The sequence below is a fragment of the Sciurus carolinensis genome, chromosome 2 (assembly GCF_902686445.1).
Source record: "Sciurus carolinensis chromosome 2, mSciCar1.2, whole genome shotgun sequence".
NCBI classification, from domain to species: Eukaryota; Metazoa; Chordata; class Mammalia; order Rodentia; family Sciuridae; genus Sciurus; species Sciurus carolinensis.
The window spans coordinates 177540165-177568071 of record NC_062214.1 but is presented as its reverse complement, the minus strand read 5'-3'; the positions used below and the strand labels follow the sequence as shown (position 1 = coordinate 177568071).

Below are 27907 nucleotides of genomic sequence, written 5' to 3'. Positions count from 1 at the left end.
TAACCTGAAGTACGGGACTTAAATTATCTGTGCCCCATTTTAGTGCCTATAAAACATAAAAGTTGGGTACAATAATTATTTTATCTACTTAAGGAAGGTAATTGTTATTGTCAGTGGGACTCAAACAAAACTATCATTTCTCAAATGTTTTGAATAAACTATAGTTACTATTGTCCTAATACTATATGTTGAATTAATGGAAGTTTATGTTTCACATTAATTGTTCTTTTAGTGAATCAAAAGTCAAATAATAAACACTTTACAATGCCTCTACCTTGCTGGGTCTTGGAATGGAGTGCTAATTTCTGTTCTTGAAGTGAGAGGAAAAAGTCCTAGAACAATAGAGGAAGATAATAGTCTTCAAGTTGAATACAGAGGACACTGAGTTTGGTAATATAAGGAAGAGTGTTTGAAAACTGATGCCTTCGGTGCAGATTAGTCACTGTGAAGGAATCAGGTAGCAACCCAGCTATTGACCCAAAGAAGATAGCATGGAGCTTGTGGGTCAGGGATTTACTTTCTTTTATTTTGTAGGTGCTATGTAAATAATGACAAATTTTCAATCTAGCAACTCCAGCTGTTAGAAGAAAGTGTTGGGCATGACTAAGATCACTGCTTTGGGAAACTCTACCCATCTATCCTGATGTTCAGATGTGTAAGGTTCTAGGAAGCCCTTGATCTAAGGTTATGAGTGACTGCATGGCAACCATTACCCATCTGTACTCTGAAGCTGCAAGTGGTTCTTCTCTCTGATGGAGAACTCCTATTATAATGGCAGTCAAACAAAAGGAATCTATGTAGGTTTTGAAAAGTATAGTTCAGAAGCACCGCAGGTAGCTTTGAGTCTTGTAGGCTTGTTCGATCTGTTGTCCACAATAGTAGATAGAACTTTCTCATGATCCGGGCTGGACACTAAAGGTACAACATTTCCTAGTTGAAGAAGGGCTCCTGGTTTTAACAACCTCAATGTGGATCAAATGTCAATTGGCAAGAATCTCAATGAGTGCCACCTGAGTCTGACCTGCTGGTGTCACACGAGGAATAGAGGGCTGCAAAAAAGCCAGCTGTGAGGCAGAGTGGGTTACAGAACAGATGCTGCACATCACACCTGGCATCTTCTTTGTCACTTTCCAGTGAGGTTCTGTCACTACACAGAACTGTTTTAGGCAATATTCTTGAAAACTGTCAGTGGTGTCCAACTAAATGTCTAGAGGAAGAACATCATGTTTTTATTTTTCTATATAATATTGGAAAGAAATCTTATTGAAAAGCATTCTGTGCTTATGAAGCACAACGGTGGTGACGTGGAAACCAACTACAGAAGACTGAGTTCTGATTGAAACTGTCTACAGGCATGTGGCTTACAACAACCATCCACAGATGAGCTAGACCTTTCACTGATGCCAGCATGCAAATTACATCTTCCTAATGTGGCCAAGTCAGATACTGGGATGTCCCTCTGGTCACTGTCAAATTTCTTGTAGGACTGTCATGATTATCAACTACAAAACCCATAAGCTTTGTGTAAGGATGTGGTTTAGTATTGAAATCTTAACCACTTCTGCCTGTATTGAATACCAAATCAATATGAACCCCAAGACAATGGCCACATTCCAATTTGAATAATTATGTCAGTTGCCACCAATTTAATTTTTTTCCATTCAATCCCTCTATTGTGTTATTTGGGATGTGGCTCTTCAGTTGTTCCTACGCACCAGATTTCCATTCCCTGGAACCAATGACTGCCCAAAGAGGCTCCCTAGAAGCAAGATTAGCCATAAAAATCCTAGTACAGAGGCCTAAAGAATGGGTGAGGAGAAATTACAAACGAATCTTTAGGTGCTGAATTTTTTTCAAAGTTAAAAAAAATCTCCAGTGTGTTTATTAACAAATACGTATATTTAATTTACTAGATTCTTACACACTATTAACTAGAAAAATTCGTGGTGCAGAGGAAAATGTTTTTAAGTGACATTCTGCAGCATCATCAGTACAATGAGCAGGTTCCGAAGAGGAACCTGCTTTCCAATGTGTTTAAATTTTTGTTTTAATTTGGTAAATAAAAATTGTAAGTATTTAGCATGTACAACACAATGCGTGGACAGGTGTATACTGTGTGGAATGACTCCAGTTTTGTTTATGAAAGGGACCCTAGAAGATGGTATCTGTGATCTGGAAAAGTTTGTCCTCTGAATAAAGAGTGAAAAGAGAAAAGGTGCCTAAGGTAGATGAAGGATGTCTGAAGCTGTGGCCACTGCAAGTCCGGTTCACAAACAGTTGGAAATGAGTACAGACTTTTCTGGTTCAGGTTTTGACTTTATTATTTTCAATTATTTATTAATACCTTAGAACATCTTTCTTGGAAAATAGTTCACTGGCCCCTTTGTGTTGAGTTAGGGTCTTCCCTAGAACATAAGAGTACAGATGTATGGCTACCTTTTGGAAATCCATAAATAATATTTTCAACAGTGGTATTTTCATTTAAAATGCTGGGTTCTTGGCTGCAAAGCAGCAGAGAAGTAATATAAGGTTAAATGATTGGTTTAAGAAATGGCAAGGCTGAGAGAATGGAGACTCTGGGAGAACCAGATGAGGTGTCTTATCACATGCATTCTGTACACATTTAGTAGTTATAAGAGTGGTACTTGGGGATCCCTTATCAGATGAGAGGAGGGTGGCATCAATAGAAATAAGAAAACCAGGAGAATGGACTCTGGGTAGATCACCAGCATTTATGGAGTTTGTTTCTATTGTGGTAAATTCAGTCTCCATAGGAGAAAGAAATACTGAACTTCTGTTTTCTTGGTTACATTTTTTAAGGACTAAAACCTTTTGTTAATATTATCAGCTGATGTGGGACAATTCCTTTTAGGTGGTTGTTCTTACACAGGGGGACTTATGTAACAACCTGGGAATTTATTTGTGGTATAGTGCACATGTTCTTTCTTGTATGTTTTTTGGGAGGACAGGCAGAGCCTTTTCCTCTTCCTGTTTACCTACAAGATGTTGTTACTTGGCAGATATATTTTACAATGTTGCTCCAGATTGCAAAGAGTTTTTGCACACCTGGGTTATTTTCATTCCAAAAGGTCCAATTAAATAATATTGTGTTGATTTTGCATAATTATTCAATTTAGCTATATGATGGAGCTACCAATCTGAATTTTTAAATTAAAAAAAATCTGTATGTTAATTAAGAATTTTAAATATTTGCTCAGTTGGTACCTCTACAGATGACCTAATAGATTGATTGATAGAATTAATACAGTACTGTTTAACAAACACTTGCATAAAGAAGTAATAGGAACTGTGTTTATTTTATTGGTGAATTTTCAACTTTTTAGATGACAAATCTTATTGAGAATCTGACAAAGAAAGACTATATGCTCTTTCCCAAAGAAAATGCCCATGACAAATAAAATTTTGTGAAGACATTCAAGAGATTGTGTCCATGAATCTCAAATTAAACTTAGAGGGCTACATAACAAAAATAAATCAAGGAGTTAATATCTATTAAAATGATTTTTAAACTCTGGAGTTTCACACACACACACACACACACACACACATATACACACACACACACACACACACACACACACACACACAAACATACTTACAAGGTAACTATGCAATAAAAGTAATACAGGGTATCAGTTCTCCCTACTACTATGACCAATGTTGTAAGCTTGGTTCACTGGAATTTAATTCATTCTTTTACTATCTCAAGTTATCTGAGTTAATATAAAAGGGCATTATTAAAACTTGCCTTCGATGTAAAACATAATTTATTCTAATAAAATGTGGCTAGATATTGTTAAGTTTGATATTCATCAGCACTGGTAAAATGAACCCAACCTCAGGTGCAAATCTAATAGTGCTGGATGTTAATTAATGTGATCCAAACAACTTATCGTTTTGGGCTTGCTTCTATTAGGAAAGATGTGTTCTGTCTGCGTACTAATAGAAAAGTCTATTAGTTGCATGATTCCAATTTTCTTTATCTATATTAGTCACTGAATGGTAGGTTTCTTCTAAACTTAATATTTTTTTCCTGATTTCTCTTTATATTTAGAGAATTAGTTTAAAACTATAAAATTATGGAGCAGTATTCAATGGAGGAATTTAATATGTTTTAATCTGATAACTTTACTTATAATTTTCAATCTAGGAGAATTTATTTTTCAAGAATCAAGTTTTGTGTCCATATGTGCAGTTTCAGATAGTACTAATACTAGACATGGAAGAATGCTTTATGTATTTTGACATATTTTTGAGCCCCACAGTACTCTTGTGATGAATTGGGTAAATAACATTATTTATATTTAAAATGGAGTTTCTAGACCTCAACACTATTGCCATTTGGATTTAGATAATTCTTTGTGGTGAGATATTTAGTTCACCCCTGGTCTCTACCTACTGGTTGTCATCAGTGTCTTCCCACTTGGGACAATCAAAATGTTTCCAGATATTGTCAAATGTCCCTGGGAGGGGGGCGTTGGAAATCACCCTCAATTCAGAACCGCTGCTTTGAGAAAGCATAGAAACCTACATTGTGTAGAATTTAAGGCATTGGCTCAAGGTCATGAAGACACTGAAGGGTACTCACAGGTCTGTGATATATACTTCTCCCTCCTTGCCATGGTCCAAAATAAAATCTAGGAGACACTCCATATCATTATTCCTTTGGTGTTTCTTTTGAACCATAAATATTACTGACATAGATAATACTATAATATCATTAATATAATAGAAGGCAAAAGCAATATTTGAAAGTGCTTGTTATATTCTATAGTGTTGCGAAATATATACATAAGCATGTTCATTTCGGAGAGAGCAAGACAGAGAGAACCCACCCTCTGAGACAGACATCTGGAGTAAATCACGTGAGGAAGACATAAAAGTCCAGGAGCAAAGCGAGCTGCAACTGGAAGGAGAAACTTCCTCTGACTTCAAGTCCCAAACTACGGAACTGATCTTAAATAGTATTTTAAGTGCTTAATGCAATCTGGCTGTTGTTGGCTTCTTTCCAAAACACTCTATTAGCTGTTGCAGTGGAATGCTGCCAGCAGCCAAATTATCAGTTTTTAGTCTCCAGTGAGTTGTAGGTACAAACAGGAAGCACTCATCCTCACCATTTCTGAGAGCAACAGGGCTGTGCCTGACCCCAATAGCTCCATCCTCCAGACACCCTAGTAAGGCTGGAGAAACCCTGTATCTGATAAGATAAAAATAAAATCATATTCAATGCCTAGGCCCACAGAGAAAAATCTGTAAGGAATCCATAGATCATCCTGAGGTCTCAGGATGACATGAGCTTTCCTGGAAGCAAGGACCAAATGCACAACACAATCTGTACACCTTTGTCTAACCAGAGGAAGCATTTTCTCACATTGCATGAGTGACACCCACAGCCTGACCTAATTCTGCAGGAACAGCCTTGTATGGCAACACTCACTAACTTTTGCGTAACTACTAAGTCTATGCAAAAGAGAAAAAAATTTGTGGGGCTAGATCTGCACACCTATTAAGGTTCAGAGAAAGTACTAAGTATGTAGTCCCTTTGAAGAAAGAGACACAGTTGGCCAGAAAGCAAGTGTTTTTCTTAAAATGCTTTCAATACCCCCGATTTTCTATTGAATCTAGACATTTCCCTCATTTTTCTTTTCCTCCTGATTCCCTGGTGGTCTCTATCTTTAATAGGACTGTCGACCCTTAAAGACCTCATATCAACACTTTCCTGAAATGGACTGGAACCTCCTTGGAGTTTATCTGCCAATTTAATACTTATGTCATCTAAAAGAAGTGAGTTTATTCAACCTCCTTCCCATTTCATCAATCAGCATGAAGGAAATAAGAGAGAAGACGGAAAACAAGAGGCTTATGGCTATTAACAATGCCTTGCCTCAAATAGCCAAGTTCACAGAGTTGCCTGAATAGTTTACTAAGCAAGTCTCCCTTCATGGAGTAAATGTGTTTGGGAGGTGAGTAATAGAACACAGTGGTGCAGTCCATTAAGACCACATAGAGAGGTTACTTTCCCTGTGCCCATATTCACTTGAACTGTTTTCCTTCATTGCAAAAAGGGTGAATTTATGCTACTGAATAATAACCTGAGATTTCTTTTCCCTAGCCCTGATTAGTGGCTCCGAGCCAGGGTCTAGGAGGACTCTCAGACTCCTGGGCTGTCCCTGACCTTCAGGCATGGTGAAAGGTAATAACCTCCCTGGGAGCCCCCACAAACTGTTTTTTTTTTTGGGGGGGGGTTGGGCATCTGTAGAAGACAGTCACATATGAAGCTATTCTCTCATACTCAGTCCCTGTGTCAGAGAAGAACGATGCGATTTGGTGTTTTATACTGCCAGAAAGCTGACTCCATTCTAAAATTGAAAGACAAAAAGAATTTTGGTAATTTTTCAGAATCAAGAGAGCATGACCCAAGCCTGCAAAGAAGCCCTGTGCTTCTTGAGCAAACTCCAGGGCCAAACAAAGGATCCTACATAAATACATCATCTGCTTTTTTTTTTTTTTTTTTTTTTTTTTCCTTTCTAGATTCCGAACTTATTCTTTGCAAGTTCATTAAGGAGTCTCACAAAGTTACAACCCAGTTACTAACATCACAAATATTCCCTGGAACTTCATTTGTTTTGAAATGATGTAACTTTTCGGGGGAAGTCAGACCAGAGGCAAATAGACATTTGTGTGATAACAATGGCCTTCTCCATTCCTTCATGCCAGGTCATTGTGAAGAAAGCAGCCATGATGCTCAACACATTTTTACAGCATGAATGAACCTCATCGCCTGTCTTTCAAATGCTCCAAGTGTGTTCAGATAGATAAACAAGCCCTGCTTGCAGGAAGTGCCTGTATTTGAAGCTGTGGAGCATATCTTCTCCATTCAGAGCGTGTTGCGAAGCAATGCATTGCAATGAAATACAGTGAGCAGGGCGGTGGATACGCAGGCACCTTCATATTAATAATAATAAAAAAAAGTCATTGGATTCTGTGGCCACGGTAGGCTGGGTGTGTAGATGATGTTGTTACCATAACTCAGTTCTATTCCACTGAAAAGAAACTCACTAGCAATCTCTTTCAATGAAGAAAACTTTACAGAGAAGTCTCCTATTCCTTGGAACTTAAAAAAAAATGTTCAGGGCTAGAACTAAGCTTTTTTGGCAGCACATTATTTTGATCATTGTGTGGGCAATAAACCAATTCATTTATAACCAATTCAGGCTACTACTATTGACCTTGATGACTACTAGCTCCTGACTTCATAAAATGTACTATGTCACTTAACAAATCTAAATGGTAATCAGCAGTAATCTTATAAAATGCAATCAGCAGAAGTGATGGATTTTTATATGCAGAGTGCCCATGCATGGACAATGACAGACAGAAAGAAAACCTGCTGTTCCCCAATTGACAGAAAAAAAAAAATATTCCAGCTCAGTACTAGGATGCTGTTAGCAATCAAAAGCATGGCTCAGGAAACTCTTATGGTAGTGGCAAACATTTTAGAATAGACATCCTATTATTTCCTTTTTTGAAGAAAGTGTTATTTATTATGATTTGTTGTTATCATTATTAATATGCACTAAGTAAAAAGTAGTTTTCATTTCAATTATAGAAGTACAAACCTCAATTTTTGTTGTGTGGTAAGTATTCATAAATGAGGACACACAAAAACCATCTCTTTTGAGTCAGTAATCACTCTGTCACTCTAAAATGACATATTTGACAGTTTAACTGACAATGGGTATCGAGACAAAGACCATGGTGCAGAAGGGAATGTGTTTTCTCTCAAGGGTGGAAGTCTATGGATTTTACATAGATGGATATTTGATCTCCACCCTTTTACCACCCTCGATTAATACTCCCAGCACAAAATTGTAGCAATTTCTGTGTTTTTAAAAAATTATGTGACTAATTCACTAATAGACTCTACAATATATAAAAAGGCCAAGAATTTGTGTGTTTCCTTGAATGACATCTCTCTGTGCAGACTGTAAATGCTTGAAGAACTAATGCACAATCATGCTCCAAACTGTAAAATACAATTAAGACTCAAGAACCTGGAAACAGAGTTGGTGACTCTTCCAGTCTAAGTCATTTATTCCTGTCAACTTCCCTCTTATTAATAGGAGGGTTGGTGTACAAAAAAAAGAAAGAATCTCCTTTTTTATTGAACCAACATTCCTCAGTGAATGCACTACTCACTAAATCTCCATCCTTTACAAAGCCCACTCCCTCCCTTCAATGGCCAGTCCAAGATCACAAAACTCATCTGTTCACTCCAAGATGCAAAAGGCCACCCACACCATTTAGTCTTTTTTCCCTAGAATAAAATCCTGTGAGATAGTCCCTGCTTCCAAATGACTTTCTCAGAGTTGGTTGATTTTTCCTAATGTCCAAAATTTCTTGCAAGCTCAAATGCTTTTTTCCTCTTTGCTCAGTTAATTCTCACTTATCTCTGATTATTCAGCTCAAATATAATTTCCTCAGAGATTCCCCTGCTCACACTATCAACCCCTGCCTTGTCACATGTCCTACCAAGAATATGCTTCACAGCACCAAGTGCCTTTGCTTCATGGTATTCATCAAAGGCTGTTACCACACACTAATTTGAAGATCACTTGATTAATTAAATGACAGTTTTCTCCACTGTCTCATGAGGATCTCTGTTGTTGCTTACTCCAGGGTTTTCTCACACTTAACACATAGTAAGTGTTCAGTAAGCAGCTAGTAAATGAAGATGTTAATGAAAAAGATTCAGTTGGTCAGAATATCTTCTGTTTATCAGTGCTCTTTAAGGAATAAATACTATGTCATATTTCTAGTTAGCTCTAAGAAAGAAAATCTTCCTCCTTTGCTGAAGCTCAGGCTATAAAATCCTGCTGTCATATCAATCCACCACCTGATCTGGATTAACTAAATAGAGGAGAAGTGGAGAAATAAAACAATATATTAGAAAAATTTTCAAAACTTTATTGAGTTGGACAACTAAATGCAATGACCCCACATGGAATCAGGAACTGTAAACAGTAATCCCAAAGTTCATTATGAAGTCATTAGTGCAATTTGAATTCATACTTTACATGAGATCTCCATGTATCAGGTTACAGTTCCTGATTTTGATAATTGTACTCTGACTTTGTAAGAGAAAGCTCTTATTAGAAAATACACACTGACTTATTTGGGGACTAATGTTTGCAACGTGCTCTCAAATGTATATATATATTACATATATATATATATATATATATATATACACACACACATTATATACATATATATATATGATGTTTTGCACACACATTTCCATACAATTCTGTTATATCGGTGTTTTTGTGTCTTATATCCACATATTCACATATACAAATGGTTCCTGACTTTCAATGACTTGAATTAATGTCATTTTGACTTCAAAACTATGCAAAAGCAATACTCATTCAGAAGAAACTGATGTTAAAATTTTGAAATTCGATCTTTCCCTGGGCTAGCAATATGTGCTGCAAATTTTCTGGCACTATTGGGCAGCAGCAGTGAGTCACAGCTCCCAGATACACTCTATAGCAAATAGTGTCGCTAAGCCTCAATGTTTGGTGGGTGAGATGTATGAAATGAGTTTTCCAGTTTCAGTATCTACGTGTTACCACAGGTTATTGTAAGTTGAGGGCCTTCTGTATAGAGGGAGGATGGTAAAGTAGAGGGGCAAATGGTGCATCTAAGGATCTAGGTGCACTTCTTACAACTTTTTCCAACTCAAAATTATACAAAAACCAGAAGTTAAAGTATTTCTGAGGAAAGGCAGCGTATGATACCTGTGTAATTTTGTGTAATAAGATTGATGGGCAATCACACTGGTATTCATACACATACACAGGCATGTTTTGTGTTCAGAGTTCTAGTGTGACAGGTGTTGGAAGATCTGTAACTCCAAAAGGGGTTTGTTATTACATCAAAAGAACTCTGTGAAATATACTGATTGATGTTTTAGGAAAAGTATAGAAATAGAACAATTTTTTTTTCTTTTTATCTGGCTTGTTAATATCACTATCATGTTTTCTAAGTCCAATGTGAGAGGAACAAAACATGTATATGTGGATATAACTGTCAGTCAACTAGTTCCATTTGGAGAAAAATGACAAAGAAACACATTTGTTCATGTGTTGGGTCTAGAAAAGATGGTTTTATATATTTAATGAGAAAATGTGAAAATGAAGTTCTTTTCGAATTTCCCACTTGCATCATCAACCAATCAATTATTGGGTCCCATGGAGCTGGGGTAGAGAAAAGGAAGATGCTGAAGATGATTCCTCATGAGTCATTTTTAAATGGGGCCCTTTTCCAATGGGTAAGATCCTCCTAAGGCCCAGCATGGCAACCAACTCTCCCTACACTACTTCTGAAATATTCTTTAGTGAAAATAGAACTGTAGTAAAGAAAGTGGAGAAGAGCATAAAGATGAAGGGCAGCTGATCGGGGGAACCTGTATATCAAGATGAATAATCACAAATCAGCACCTGCACAAGGCCTGACCCGGACAGAATCATGAGCAATTGGAGAATTAGAACTGCAGTAAAAAAATACAGTAAAGAACTATTTCACCAATCGGTGTGATAAGGGAAGCTATGTAATGACATTTGGCAATGAATGCAGAGCAGAACAGCTCAGTAAACAAATGAAGTCAGGACACAGGCAAGGTCATAAGCAGACTCTGAATGCAGAAAATAAAAACAAAATCAGATTTTTAATGGTCAAATCCACAAATGTTTGCCCTTTAGTAGCACTGCCTGACCTTTTTGAAACATGGATTATAGAATCAGGAATTACTTAAGGACAGTGTTACTTCCCAGTTAACACTCATTCGAATTACCTGTAGATATGATCAAACAGGAACATTCTTATGGTTGGAAAGCAAATTTTAAAAATCCATTGTATGTAAATTTTCAAATGCATTTTATGTGAAATGATACTCACCATTTTAACTATTAGATGAGCAGCTTCTGATAAATTCACATACTAACCAAATCAAAGAAACTGTCCCAGAAAACAAAATAGAAATCAAAAAGTCCAAGTAAGCTCTCCCATCTCTTAAATGAAAGTGTAGAAATCACAACAGTACTGACATTTAGAAGTGGCTGCTTGTATCTTTAAACAACCCTGTTGTCTGAATAGCTATGCTCTAGGCATCCCACTTGAACCATTTGTTTTACCAGCTGTTTCTAAAAATATGTTCATGATGGAGACCTTTTCTGTCTCCTTCAAAATTGCTTTTGTTGAGGGCCGTTTCCCTTTTCCACAAGGGAAAGGGTAAAGATGTAGAAAACAACATCTGCTAAAAGATCTTACAGCTTCAGGGATGGACTACAGTCATACACTTCACGTGACAAGAAGAACAACTGAAAACCCCAATAAACTAAATGGCAGAAGAGACCAATGCACTCTTTTGTATTCAAGGTAATCAAATGCTTTAATTTGTTAATATGGTCTTTGTAGCTACAGTGACAGATGTTTTCTACATGGAGGAGAGTCTCAATTAATCTACAGCTGGCTTAATTTTCTGGACATCCTTTCAAGGGAGAGAAGGAAGAGGAAAAAGGGAAGTAGAGAGACAGTAATGTAAAGTTTTTAATTACTCATTTGCAACTGCATCCTTTCATCCATTTATTACATCTAACAAGCAGATGCACAGATGAGGGGTGGCCAGGCATTGAGGATGCACACATCACCCCAGGCTGGGCTAAAGAATCAATCATATTCCCAAGTGTCTGTTGAAGGCCACATCATGTCCCATCTGGGTTTCTGCTTTCCAAGCACAGATTTTTAAACTTCATGGTAATGGGTCATTTACAGGGTACCTACTGCCCACTTCTACTATATGACCACCTGGTGTGTCCATGGACCATTTGTCGGTTGATGAACAGGATTGACCTGAGGGAACCAATGTGTGCTCAGTCATACAGAGACCTACACATCATCAGCCTCGTCATCTCCAAATCTATTCAGAAACTTCCCTTGCAAGACCTTACACCATCACTCAACTCATGGGAAAGAAAGGGTTCACTATTTTTTTTTCTTAATTTCCACTGTGACAGAGCTCCTAGACCTAAAACTCCACAAGATTTTCCTTGTTGGCCTAATGCAGTCTTTTACATTTTCAAAACAACATATATTCCTTCTTTCTGATGATAAATGTAATACATATTCTCTATAGAGATGTAAAGAATAATAACAATAAAAACCACCCTCTGCTACCACCTAGAGATTATCACTGTTGAGTTTATTACTCATAAAGAATCCTTACACCTGATTCAGGACTTCAAACCTCTGATTTCCAACAGATAACTTAGGATGACTTCTTGTTAGGCTTCATTAAGAGTTAGATTTTCAGTATTTAGATAATAAATTTCAGAAAGCAGAAGACCATTGGTATAGATTCCAGAAGAGAAGGAAAAGGGGAGAGGATGTGATAACTGTAGATACAAGTTCTGCAGTTGCCTTTGGTGTAGCTGACATTCCTCATTTGGGCTGTGACTATAGTGTTTGGACTTTTCTTGACACAAAGATAGATCCTGTTAGCTCAGAAGGAGGCTAATTCAGCTCTGCAAAATCACTGTCTCTGCTTTTCCATAAGACTTCAGATGAGCAAAAACAAAACAAAAAACTCTCTAGATTTAGCACACACTTAATTTTATAGGCTCATATCATCTTTCTACATAGTACTTAAAAGTTTCTATTTTTAATTGTATTTGTGTTTACAAACTGATCTTTGCCTTCTAATAACAGGTATCCTAGTTTTTTTAAATTTGCTCATTATAATTTATGTCTTTATCTTTTCTTACTGAGATTAAATTTTTTAAATACTTTTTAATACTTACTAAGCTTTGAGCAATGGGTGTTTACAGTAGTAACTTCCTGAGACCTCGATGATACATGGCTTGATCTTAATAGTTCATAATAAGATTTGAGACTTTGAAATAGCTTGAGTCTTCAAAATCTACTAAATCTCATATGGCAACATAAAAAACACTCTACGCTTCTTGTCTTTAGGATGTTTGATTTTGATCATCAAAAAACACAGGGTGTAGTATCAGCATATAGGGCAGTTCTCTAAATGCAATTGGGTGGAGACGCCCCCCACTTTTTTCATTGCATCATGGATCAGAGAAAACTTTGGCCCAATCTGGATCTGGTTCCGGCTGGAGTTTGAGAACCAGTGCTCCAGTTTACCTAACCACCTGTCCTCTCTGTAGGATGGTAACATCACTGACAAGAACAGATGCTGGTTGAGACAGAACCACAAGTGACTTCTTATCTCCACTGATGGGTTCACCATTGTCTACAATCTCTTGGTTTCTTTTGTGACCAATTAAATATTGAGTTGTCGATTTGATCCCTAAGTAGGTTGATGATGTCCTCTCTCATGTGGCAACAATGAGTGACCAGAAGAGGAAAGATAATGAGTTTTTCACACATTTTGTGATGGATGTCACATCTGTTTAGAAGAAAAATCTTTGGGTATTTTATTTGTAACTTGATGCACAGTATCAGTAAAAGGGCATGGATTATGGATTTAGGACACCTGGGATTTAATTATAATTCTAGCAGACATGAGCTTGGTGACCTTGAGCAAATCAATTTACCTTTGTAGATTTTGGTTGTGTTACCTAAACCAAAACCATTATAATAAACTCGAAATCTCTCAAACTTACAGTTTTAAAGTTACATAAACTTCAAAATCATAATAAGAAAAAAAAAGAGATTAAAAAAAAACTGTCTTGGGTTTATGGGAGTTTTCAAGAGGAAATGCTAGAATTAATTTGAAATGCATTGTCATCAATGAACTAATACATCAGCAAGGGTTTTTATTGAGAGCAAATCCTTCCAAAAGGACTTTTTAGATAACGGGGTTTTATCTAAAAAAAAATTTTTTTAAATAAAGTGAAAACATTTTCTGTCTCATTAGTGTGCCTTCTCTGACCTTCATGAAGCAGGTTTGTGTGTGTGTGTGTGATTTTAAGCTACTTAATTTGAATGCCATTAAATGAAGTCATGTTCTCTGCACTTCAGAATAGTTCACTGGTAGTGCTACAGGTTGCATTAAACCTAGTCAACTTCCTCTACTGAGCCCTGGAGAGAGAGTTTATCCCCTTGCTTCATAGGAAAGCTAGTACTGACGAAGTGCATAGAAATGAACAAGCAAATAAACCAACCAGTCACACAGTGAAATGCCAGGTGATTGCAAGTATAATGGGAACCAAGAAGCTTTATTCTGTTTTTCCCTCTTAGGCTCTCCATAGTGCTTACTATGGTGCCTTTCACACTTACTTGCTTTCTTCAGTCTCCTTTATCTCAGAGGCTTATTAAAACAGTAATTCCAAATTAGGACATTTTAAAAGCCAACCCCTATACCTCTTGCCCCCCCAGGCCCCCCCCATCGTGGCTCCATCTTTCTTTTCTCATGCTATCATCTCCTCATTTTGCCTTTTGCTTTCTATGTAATTCAGAGCCTTACAACTCCAGGCACAAAAGCACAGCAGGGGTCTTGCTGATGGAGAAAGCTCATAATGTCACTACACACACGCATCCTGGCTCCAACGTTCGTCTCATGCTCCCTCTGGAGTTGGAATACATTAGAATTTGGCTGTAGTTCACCCAGGGATCATATATGAGTCTTTCCTATTTCCTTGCCACAGACTTCTAATATTAAGATGCTAAAGAGACTAAGCACTAATTTATAAAATAAAATCCTTAAGCAACAAATGCCATTTTCACAGCAATGTTAAATATGGCTTTGAACTTGTATTTTCTTAGCCTGCTCCTGTCTAATCTGCTGCCAGGTGGTAGAACACATTATTCACCTCAGGACATAGGATGCTCCTTCCTGCACCATACTGTATAATCCCTCACCTAGGACATTCAGAGGACTTAGATATAAATAAATGCTTTTGTTCGCAAGGCCGGATGGAGTCCTATATATTGTGCCTCCTCAATTTTGTCCTCCCCATTCACTGCCTATGTCACCAAGAATGTTTTTCTCACTTTCCCCACAAAACTTATAAAGCTACAAATCAAAGAGTACAGGGAAAGAAGAGGTTCTCAGCGGGTTGCAAATATCATATCTCAGTCATTTAGACGTTTGTCAGCTCCATAACCCACACTCAAGGTTTGGGAAAGCATTACTAGGATGTGACACAGCATGTGGGTGGGAGATCAAGGAAGCTACTGCAAAGCAGGGGAGATGCAGCCTCCTGCAGATGCAGGGAGTTCAAAAGATGGATTTGCAAAAGGAAGGACCAAACTCTTCCAGAAAAATGCAGCAAAAGTTTTAAGCCTGGGATAAGGATACATGTAAAACAATGGTGGGAAACTCCCTTAAACAGGAGCTTTGCATGCCCTATGTTATATTATGTGCTCTCCTGTGCTAGTGATAAAACCAAAAAACATTTGTTAGAATTGACTATAATATGGGCAAGATAGTTTCAGACATTAAAACAAAAATTTTAAAGACTGCGAACACCTAACCTATCATGATCTAGGTCAAAAAGCTACAGTTTGTGGGCCAAATCTAGCTCCACTTCTGCTTTTGTAAATAGTTTCATTGAAATACAGCTATACCAATTCACGATTTTGTGTTATGACTGCAGATATGAATTGCTAAGACCATAAGTCTGAAATATTTACTTTCTGACCCTTTACAGAAAAAAGTTTGCCAACTTTTGCTCTGTTGTGATTGCTCTGAAAAAGTTGAATGCTTGGCAATACAAGATTGTTAACACTCATTTTTTAGTAATAAAAGAGGTCTCTGTGCTTCAAAGGTAAAATGGAAGCACAGCCTAGGACAGAGGGTACTCAATCATTTTCAACTGTACAAAATTTCCTTTGTAGGATCTCACTGCAGGATGGGTCAGGATTGACAACAACTTGTAATGAGACCCTCAAATGTTTGTGCAGGCCACACACTCCTTGGAAGATTCTAGCAATAGCAAACATGTTTAAAAGGATGCTTTCTTTTTGCAAATTTTCACCTTTCATGACTCCTTTAAGATTCTTTTCTTGCATGGAAAACGCAAAAGTCCCCAAAAGTTTTGTTTGCTTTGATTTTTTTTACTGACATAGTAGATATTTAAAGCAAAGAAGTGAGAAACAAAGGGAAAATAAACAAAGGGGTAGGATTTTAATAGACATAGACATCAGAAAGGGTTCAAGGGAAAAAGCTCATTCTTTCAGATACGTGTTCACTCTTTTTGTGTTCACTGATTTGCTTTCTATTAGTTGTAACATCTAAAACACTGTGTTCCAAGGAACATAATTATTTCTGAAATAAAGAAAATGCAGCTTCTTACCAAATCTCTCACTAGGAGCCTCTATTCTTGGAATGATAACATCAGTTAGAGGTGTCTGTCATCTGATCAGATGTTTTCAACAGGAGGACCCACAATGACTAATGAGCTGGAAACTTCCAGTACATGAATTACCAAGCAGGTGACATCAAAGAAGATGAACTTCACATAACTGGTGGTATTTCTCTTCAAAACCAGAACCAACCCACCACACCAGAAACCAGAGTAACTTGCTATAACCATATGTCTTTGGACAAATCATAATTGAAGGATCTCATAACATTATCAACCAAGATTCTTGATGCCTTTTGAGAAACAGAATAACTAACCTAATTAACAAGTATTTCCTGACCACTTAATATGCTCAATATACAAACTTTCTTTCATTATTATGAAGATAGTTCTTTCATATGAAATGGTCAGTGGTCAGTGGAAAGTAAGAACTACTCCAAGACAGTATGGCATAGTGACCAGTGTGTGGGCTGGAGACAGTTGCCTTGGATTCTAATCCTGTTTCTTTTACTTCCTTGTTTGTGATTTGTCTATTTGTTTAGCTCCTCTGTGCCTTGGTTCGTAAATTCTTAAGACAGAGATGATAATAATAGGCCCTTATAAGATTGCTGTGAGGATTAAGGATTTTAGAAACTTAAGTGGCAATGCTGGGTTCAATCCCCAGTACCAAAAAAAAAAAAAAAGTAAAGTATTTAAGACTATAGCCAACTATAGCAAATGCTTAATGAATATTCAAAGAAAGAAAGAACAAAGTTGCAACAGTGGTAAACCTATACAGAAAGGCCTATAAGTCACTTCAGGAGATTTTATTCAGTATTACACATGCTATCTTTAAAAGGTGACCACAGGAGGGCCCTGGGATGTGGTTCTGTGATAGAGCACTTGCCTAGCATGTCCAAGGCTCTGGGTTCCTTTCTCAGCACCTCAAAACAAAAATAAATAAATAAATAGGATAAAATAAAATAAAACAAAATAAAATAAAATAACTTGACTCTAAGAGCAACTAAATCTCTTACTAAATTAAGGCAAAATATTACACTATGAGAAACTGATCAGAGAATCTATCTTGTCACATTAGGAGAGCTAATAAACCCAACACTTGCCTTTTTAATTCCCAGATCTTTCAGACTCTTTTACAAAGCAATGACTAAGTATCTAACCATAAAATGATCTTTTTAAAAGCTGCAGTCATTTTCTGTAACATAATGGTTCTCATGCTGTTTTAAATGTTAATATACTAGTTTACTCTATGAGAAAATGTGGAAGCAAAGGGCATTGACATATTTCACAGTGCAGTTGGTTAATTAACATGCATCAAATACTGTAACTAAATAAAATTCATTATATTTTAAAAGTTATAAAAACATAAAAACTGAGTAATGGAATCATGCTGGAGATTATAATTAGGTGCTAAAAAATGTTTCTACTACAGTCTTTCTAAAACTTAAGACATAGAATTTGAAAACCTGGGAAATGTCCTATTCATCTTCAGTGTTAGGAAGTGAGGCTTATCTGGCAACTTTTGAGGACTCAAAATTCATCAGAGTAGATGTCCTCAGGAAGGCACCGGTATAACTCTTGTGGAATTTGCCTACAGAATGTGAGGAGTTCCATCTCTGATTCATGTCTACATTTTTCCATCAACACAACTATAACATAATATAAATTCTATTTTATGCAGGTCTCCAGAGCAAGGACCTCCTTGGGGCAATGAGGAAGCTCTGCCCTCATTAAGTCCAATGAATGAGCATATGATGAGTCCAAATCGTAGCACTTCAACTCACTGTTTAAGCCTGATGCTATGTACACATTGCAATAGAAAAAGAATGTATCTATTTTTAATCAGATATGCATTTGAATCTCACCTTTGTCCTCTTGTACATGCAGGTATGTGACCTTGGAAAAGCAAAGAGAATCCCAATGTTCTTAATTGTAAGGTGACCCCAATAGTGTCTACCTCATGATAACTCTAAAAGAGGTTTAAATAAAATATCTGGCAGTGCTCTCAAAAGTGGGCCAGTGCTGATGGAGCCAGCTGAAAGCTACGACTTTAGGGATTTTGCAAGGTGTTTTTTAAAACATGGCCATTATAAAAAATTAACATATAATTACAAATAAATTATATTAAAGGTGAAGATAATAAAGACAAACTCATCATATCCTAATTATTTGACTATATTTTATTGTGTATGCTCTGGTAGTTGTTGATATCTATCCTTCTTTCCTTCCCTCCCTTCCTCCCTGTCTTCCTCCTTTCCTTCCCTCCCTCTCTCTTTATTGTTCCCTGTGTCCCCTCTTTCATGAGAAATTCTGCTTAGGTCACACAGCCTGATCATTTCCTCTTGCTTTGCATTTTCCCTCTCAATTTAAAGAGCTACCCTGACATGACCGTCCACCTCGACATGCTTTTTCTTCTCCAGATTAAAAGTATGGACTTTTTCATTTTAGGACAATCTCTAGTAATCTATTACCTGCTACCTGAAGGATATGGAAAACATCAACCCCCAGGGAGAAAGGAGGACAACGGGTCTCAGGGAGAGAAGGAAAACAATGGGCTTTGTACTTTCACTATTTCCCAGCAACAATAGGCTTTGAACTTGCACAACGGCTCCCCCAACTGCCCAATCAACATATGCCCATAGCATTCTGCTATGATTCAAGTCTCACTTAAACCCTATAAGTTCAGACTCCTGTTGTAACCAGTTGCCATTTTCTTTCCTGAGAATGTGCCCCTTCAGTGCTTAACAAAAAGCATTCTTGGTCCGTCGAGGTCTGTCCTCGTTTTAGTCATTTTTGCTTTCACTACCCATTTCATACCAATTTTACATTCCCTTAGTCATCTCTTATGAGTGATGAAGTGAAGTCGTTACACAGTGTCATTATCTTAATATTAGTATCAAACCAACCAAGTCTTTCCAAGTAATGCATCATGTTGCCCGGGTAATCACAGGTACAATCCAGCCCTTAGACAATTAATTGGGCACTTTCTCCCATTTCTAGCTCAAAAAATTCAGACCCTATTCTCAGAACTAATTTTATTGTGTATGTCAGTTTCTTCAGAATGAGAAAAGAAATAATTCAGCTGAAAGTTAAAGTGTTGGCTCTCTAATGCTTCCATGAATTAAAAAATAAAATATGCATCATTGATTCAGAAAGATCAAAAGATAATCTTACCTCAAAATATGCATGAAGTAGAACCAGAAAGTTAAGAAGTTTTTTCCCCTCCTTAGATGCCTTGCTGAACATATTCATATTTTATGTTAAAATACATAAACATAAATGAATTTTATAATAAAACACATGCAGATTTCCACAAATTCCTCACCAAATTAGGAAGAGGCACTGCTCTAAATAGCAGTGCAATTATGTTCCCTTACTAGCATTTTCTGAAAATAATCTGTTGATCTGTTTCTGAAGAAAATATTCTAACATTAAAGTTGGGAAATTTTGGAAAAACTTTTTGGAAATTAGCTCTTCCATGAAGTCCCTTTAACAGTTAAGCCAATGTAATCATGCCAAAGCAATCAACAAGGGTTTCTTATTATTGTTTGAATATTATTAGTATTAGTTTCCCACTGTACATTTTGACTCCTTAGGTAAAAGTGCAATTTATGACTTCCAGAGGCAAATCATAGTTGTCAGCCATAGAATTCAATTGAAATTTTGTTTTGCTTCTTTGTGAAGTTCCCTAGGGGTAGGGTTAAAAGTGGAGACAATAGGAGACAGAGAAATAAAGGCAGAGGATTTCAAATCACATTTTACAAACAGAGAACAGAATCACAGAACGACACACAACAGTGGACTCCAAGACAAGATGGCAAGACAGATGGACCAGACAAGAGACACATGCTTGACGCTGTGCCAAGGAAAGAAAATACAAGAACAAAACCATACAGAGATGCTGCAAGAGCAGCTCTTGGGGCTGCCATGACCCAATGGAAAAACTAACAAAAAAGAGAACCCATGAAATTATAACTGCAAAAGAAAGTCATCCCCACAACTCATACATTGAACTTGCTGAGTTAGCCTGGATGTGTCACTGAAACACATGATGAAACACATGATGGCGTCATTAGAGCCCATGCACTGGTGATGGAGCCGTGGTTAGTTGATTAGCTACAAAACTGTCACTGCATGCCACACAATGATCCTGGGTGTGTCCAGAAAGAAAAGATACAACATATACTCTGTATCTGCAATAAAATTCTTTTTATGCCATCTGAAATTTGTGGAAAGGGGGTATGTTTCTTAGTTACTGGTTTCTGTGTGTTTTTCTTTCTTTTATTTACTTTTGGTTCTGGCTCATTTGTTCATCTTTTCAATTAACTACATAGTCACAAAGAGAAGTGTGAAGGCAAGTGGCCTGTGTAGTTATGTGGGAAAATAAAAACAGGAAAGGGAGGAAATTAAAAGGAAAACTATGCATAGAAGGAAGAAGAGGAAAACACAGTATCTCATTCTTTAGTACACAACTTTCTTGGTTTTCGTTGGGGTTTGTTTTGAGATAAATACTGGGGGATATGCTTAAAGGGAGAGGAATTGAAGATTAGGATGGCAAGAAAAGATTTTGTTGCCTTGTTTGATTTGTATATCTATATATCTCTCAGTATTTAAAAAATAATGATCATAATTATTCATAAAAGCCTAGCAATGAGTTAAAAATAGCCATAATGATCAAAATACTAAATATGGATCAAAATAAAATAAAGTAAATTGAACCACCAAAAATTCATGCGGCACAAGATGAGGTGAAACAACAAAAAATGTTCTTCATATATATACGAGATATATATCTATTTATATATATGCACACAGGAATGTGCATATATGGATAGATATATCTGTATAATTTTTCTTTCCACCCTTCCCAACGATTACTGAATTATGGGATCACCATATAATAATTATGATAAAGAAGAACACAAAACCTAAATAAAAGTTAGCATGCTTTGTTTGCCAAGTTAAAACAGTATCATGCATGTCTATGTCAGCCGATGCTGGTTAAGATGAGGGTGTGAATTTCTGTGTAAACACATGACTGATGGCAGGGGCTATTAATCTCTGCTTACATTAGTCTAGTATCATTTATACTGTGTCTACATATATATGGAGTGACAGGCACTATTTATTTACTATGCACACATTTTATATATATGTATATACATACACAGTACATATATTTGGGACTTATGGGAGAAAAAAAATTCAGAATAGAAACAATAAAAGAAAACTGATAAAAATGACTCCTTAAAACCCAATCCCTCTTTACTTATATTTGGGGAACTTAATGATTTCATTAAGCTATTCCTTATCTTCTTCTTGCATTGGTATTTGGAAACAGGAAGTTCTCATGAGTTGGGCTTGAAGTTCTCACTCTAAACATGCCCATCTTTTGTCTAAAGAAGTCCTGGTGCTAGATCCTATTTGTATATATAAAATTCAAATTAGAGTTTGTCACTAAACTGTACTAATTTTTCAATTGTAATAAATGAAAATTTCTGTGTCCCTGAGAGTCCTGATAGTATTCCATTCTTTGTTCATATTGTTTCTTCTCTTCCTTTTCTTTCTTTCTCTCCTTTATCCCCCTTATTTTTTTATCTGCCTTCATAATCGACTGTGAATTCCTATAAGGAAGGAGTCTGGTCTTACTGATTTTTGGTTTTCTAGAACTCAGTCCATGCTTACACTTAGTTGTCCCACAAAAATGCTATGCAAATAAGTGACATATTAAACTTTCAAATCAAAGTGTAAACACTTACATATTGATCTCATTGCTTCCCTCTTCTTCCTCCCCCACATAGCAAAACATCTTAGGTAATCGAGTTGGATAGAATGTTTTCTTCATTTTTATAATTTTTAAATTAAATTGGTTATTTTTCTTATGAAATACAAAATAACAGTTGGCCTATAGGCCATTAATGTTATTGAGCATTCAGTTGCCTAAAGGGCAATAACTGATTAGAAGAACTTTCCTATACTTTCATTTCTATTCTTAGTCTATTCTTTAAAGCATTTCATCATTTAGGATTTTAAAAAGTACACAGTTACTACGATGGCTTAAAAATTAACTTGGGTACTGGAAGTATTGGGATATAAAAAAAATGTGATATGAATGAAGGTAGAAAACTACAGCATTAAAACTGGAAACACTACAGTCCCATGAATATCCTCCATAATTTATAGATCAATGAAGACAATTCAAAGATTGATTGGATTTAGCCTTGGCCTAAATATGCAAATAACTGTTTGCTTTTGTGTACATTGGACATCTATTATAACTCAACTGCAAAAATGATTAATATCCACAAGCAATGATCAATTAACTTTACAGTTATTTATATTACTCTTTCTAACACTAAAACATTTGTGTCAAATTACTTTCATTTTTTTCTTTATTCAAGTATTTTTTAAGTGAGTCTGAGCTCTTTAAAGTAAAATTCTGGTCAAGGTGGTGCTTCAACCTTCCTTTTACTTAGGCATTTACTATTCTACTCCACTTGACAAAAGTTAAACATGGTTCCATTTACCAATCATGAGTTTCCTTTTAGAAAAATCTTTTTAAATTTAAATGAATAAATTAATAAAATCTACTTCTTTGTAAAAAGAAGCATATAGATTGCTAACTTTCCTCTAACTTCTGGAGACATTAATGTGACAAAATGTATTTCTATAAACCAAGAGGATCGTGAATATCATATTTAAGGCCAATGTGCTTCTGTCACTTTCAGATGCTAGTAAATAAGACTCTATTTCTCTTTATCCTTCATTAGGAAATTATTATTGTCTTAACATTTCAATTGCATTTTCTATTGTGTTCAAGTAAATAAAACTCTAATGCTTGGTGAGTTTTTAACAACTCAATGCCTGATTTTCATATTGGAAATACCTTAGTGAGGAGTCTCAAACTGACAAAGACAGAACCCAATTCCACCTGGAAAACACAAGTACAAACATGTTCTATTCATCAGTGTTCTGCTAAATTCTAATTTCACCTAATCTGCACTGGGTATTACAATGGTGCTAACAAAAAGAAACAAAGTAGCAATGGTACCAAATACAACTGTGAGTACTATAGATTTGAGGAGTAAAATCATATCTGAGAACTACTCTGGAAATAGTAATTATTTTGTGATCTGCTGTTACTGCTGTTAGTTTAAGCATTCCCTACAAATCAAGCACTACAATAGTGCAGCCCTATTGATGGATGGTTGTGTTTCATCTTTTGCTGCCTACCTCTGGTGGAAGTGCTATCCCTTGATATCTGATTAAAGGACACTGAACAAAGGCAAAGGCAAAAAAGCTGGTTAATTGACAATCAGAAAAATGTATTCCCAGATAACAGGTGGATGAATCAATATGGTAGTTAAGTCATTCTATGCCCATGTCTTAGGCATACTAGGTATTTCTTTTTATTTATTTTAAAAAATCTTCTCTATTAGCCCTGTTGACAAGACTTTTATACTGTTGAAACTATAAATATGTAAATTCTAGGAAATTGGTAATTTCTAATGGTACAAAAAGTAACCGAAGAATATATTTGGTTTGATGCTATTTCTACTTCCAAAGGTAGAATATTAGTAATAGTAACAGGTGGGGGATGGACAGAAGATAACTGTCATCAATTTCTTTGAATTTCAGAATTTATTCCCACAGTTTAGATCAGAAATGTGAACTTGCTAAAGATCTTAATTGTTATTTGGCTTCCATAATCTCATGAGAGAATTCCACTTCCAGATAGTTATTGGAGTCCTCTGCTATTTATCTCTTTTTCTTGTTGAATCCAATAAGAGGGACAATGAAATATAGTATGAGTTTGCTGCACAATTTAGTATCAGTAGAAGTAAAGTTAGGAAGGAAAGTGTTTGCAGGCAAAAGCTGCATATTATCTGAAATATTAACTACTGACTTCTTTTATACAGTCAACATTTATAAATTAGGAGTTATCCTGACCCTCACTTTTAGACAGATAGTAATTATTCAAATATTCTAAATATTTTCACTCAATGAACATGGCTTCATTTGATTTTATTGTCTAAAGGCTCAATTCTGGGACCTTAAAGCATATATTCAGAATATGAAATCATACCTGTGACTCATAAAATAGTTTAATTCCCAGAGAAAAAGGGAGAGGGAAAAAGAGAGAAGAACATTTATTTTTGTTAAAGAAATGTAGATTTTGTTAGGACAACATTTATTTGCATGAAATCATAGATTTTAAATAATTCAATAGGTTTTATTTTAGCTGTTTATAGTGAGATGAAGTTAGACACAGAAAAATGTTCTCCAATTTTAATTTGAGATTATGAGATATTTTGAGTCAAACTAATTCAATCAACAAATCTTAATTGAGCTTTCACTCTGTGTCTTGCTCTCAAGGTTTAGGATTTTTTTTAACTCATTTGTATATTTTCCAGAAAAAAAATACACATCCATCAGATTTACAAGGTTTCTAGACTACTGTCAACCAAGCTCCAAAAATACTTAAACCTTTCTTAAACATGATACAACTAATGATACAACTAATCAAACTATTCTAAACCATGGGGATCTCTAAGTACCTAAGTGAGTTCTAGGTATGAAAGGGGGATGCTTACATCTGAGTCAAAACCAGAAGCATCAAAATTCATTTTGATATAAAGAAAAATGAATTTAGAAAAATAATTTCTTTTAAAACTTGATGTCCATAAGAAAAAGAGTTTTTGAATTAGAGCATATACTCAACTGTCCAAATAAATGGAGTGTGAGGGCCTCAAGTGTGTCTAAATAAAACTGGAAATAATGTGTAGAACTGAAATGCCTCATAATAAAACAGAAAATAATACACTTGTGAACTGAGAGAAGACAAGGTTAAGTATGATAGACAGAGGCCTGAATAATTAGTCAATTTAGTGTACTTCTATCAAGCATCGGGCCTGGGAGAGAGTAACATTTTAGAAACTGAAGCACTGAATTAGACTGTTTAAGAGCAGAATTTTCATCTCAGTGTTCACATAGAATTGCAGGCTTAACAGTTCACATCAAAGTTGGGTTAGTGTCACCACTATTCATTGTTGCACAGACAGTGCAAACCTAACCTCCAAAAACTGGTAATGTTTCTGATTTTAATTCATATTGTTCTTGAGAAATGTGAAGACTGTGGAGATGGCTCCCATTTGATACAGAAGAAGGCCTGATAACCCTAAGCTGTAGCCCTCACCAGTGTTAGTCAGGTCCCTAGGGCAAACCTTGTTTCTGTATCAATAGAGATACCTGTCTCCTTGTATTAAAAATGCTTCTGATGTATTTATGTGTGTATCCGAATCACTCACCAGGAATATGTCACAGAGTAAATAAATTTAGGAAACAAAAGTGCTCATTCTTCAAATGTGATGAGTTGAATTTCCCAGGCAGAGGGGATTAGTAAATTTCTTTGAGTACATGTTAACCCCTTAAGGTCCCCCACTTAGTATCTTCCCTCCTGTGCTCCCTTGCAGAATGCAACAGATTATTTTAAAAATTATTTCTATCTCTGCACCTGCCCCTTGAATGCTGGCACTGAATTTCTGTTCTCTGCATTTCAATGAGTTGGAATACCTGTGCAACCACTAAAAATCAAATGAACTTAGTTTGGGGTCATTCAAGTTTGGGCCTGTTCAAGTTCAATGTCAAATGGTATTATGTATGCACAGCCTGAGGACTATACAACTTGTGAACCTAAGATCTGGAAAAGCCCTCTATCTGATGACATGGGGCATATGGAGGTGGCCTTCTGGGGGGTTCTTTGAGGGAAGATGGTGATAATATTTCAGAATGTCTAAGTTTGAATTGTTATGGCTTATTGTCTAAAGTTGGGATAAACACTGCTGCTTATACAGATATCACTGTTAAGAAAGGAAGAAAATCAGAGAAAGGATAGAAACAGAGAATTCTAATTAAAGTCTAAGCATCTTCAATGATTGGTCAGCAAGTCAATTAATTTAGCATATGTTTTGAAGAAAATGTTGTATTCATATCTGAATCCTTAATATCTAGCACATGCCTAACAGACACAGTTAGGTTTTAAAAAATATTTGTTGAACTGAATTATGTTGGAGAGGTAATTTATATAGCAAAACTCTTTATTCTATTTTCTGACAGCTCATTTATGAAAATATTAAAATAGGAAGGATTCTAATCTAGAGATATATTGTATCCTGCTTGAGTGTTAAGAAATATTTATTGAATGAATAGATGTAGTAAAATTGGAACACAACTTTGGTACCAAGATGTGGTATGGATTGGATATATCTGCCCTTTAGAGTTAAAAACCTCACTTATCACAGAGAGATTATTAACCAATAACTTGAAAAACTCTGACTAATGAGGTCACATTTACCTTCCCTTCACACAGCTAAGGAACAAATTGTACTTCAGGGTGGTAAGGCTAATGTATTTTTGGTATGTCCTTATGTAATGCTAAGAATGAAACCCACAGAACTTCCTGTATCCAAAGCCATTTGCAAGAAACCAAGAAGTTGGACTCCAACAAAATTTAAATTATTATAAATAATTTGGGGTTAAAGAATACAAGATTTTTATTTTTGACACATTATTTTTCATGAAACTTAAATTTCTCTAGAATTAGCCAAAAAAAAAAAAAAAAATTAATGACGTGTCTTTTCTTAAAGAGAAGGAAAATAAAATTAAAGTAACCCAAAGAAACAATGGAAAATTTTATTTCTTTCTTTTAGCCTTTGCAGAAATAAGATCCTGATCCAACTCAGGCTTTTAATTTTATTAAACATACACAGAAATTCGATGATATCTGTTCTCTATTATATACATATGAATATTTAATTTAGAGTAAATCTCAAAACAGATGACTTGGGAAAGTTGATAGGAAATAGGGTCTGCAGTTGCCTATTGGACACTATATCATATATATCTCACTATAAAATAAGACCATAAAGCATCAAAATGTATCTGGGTCAAAATGAGAAACACATTAAAGCTTCTCATTGCCAAAGTCCATTCAACTTCAGCTGAGAAGATACATTTTGAAGCATCACAGCTGTTGACATGGCATGATTCAGTACTAATTTTGTATTTACTATACTATATTGCTGTACAAGTTCGCTAGACATATAATGAACAAAATTAGTATAAATTTAATACCATGTTAACTGCTGTTGAAATCCCATGGAAAAAAAAAGTTTGGTTTACTTTTCACTTATTTATTTTTGCCACTTAAGCTCAGAAGAATCCATGAAGTTTAAGTGATATGAGTCAATCTTCCATGGCTTCACTTTGAGTCCAGGCTTTTTGATCTCATTCCAATATGAGATTCCTCATGCTCTTGCCACCTATCAATTTCAGAGCTGCCACTGGCTGCTATACATTTCCTGTTCCTGTAGTTAATCTGTGTATTGATTGTCCAAAGTTTGGTTGTCTACCAGGAATTTTTCTTTATCTATCAAAGGATTTCGAATTTCCCTGGGATCCTTCCATGGGATGTGATGCTTTCATTTTTAAATTAATATTTATATATGTATTTTATACATATATAGATATAGAAAATACACACATTA

At 35.8% G+C, this 27907-nt stretch overlaps 1 protein-coding gene across 13 annotated transcripts in view; it reads right to left on the bottom strand.

The window, feature by feature from the left end:
* The window catches only part of Nrxn3 (neurexin 3), a 1546128-nt gene that overhangs the window by 23052 nt on the left and 1495169 nt on the right, over positions 1 to 27907 (bottom strand). The gene's annotated exons all lie outside the window — the stretch shown is intronic.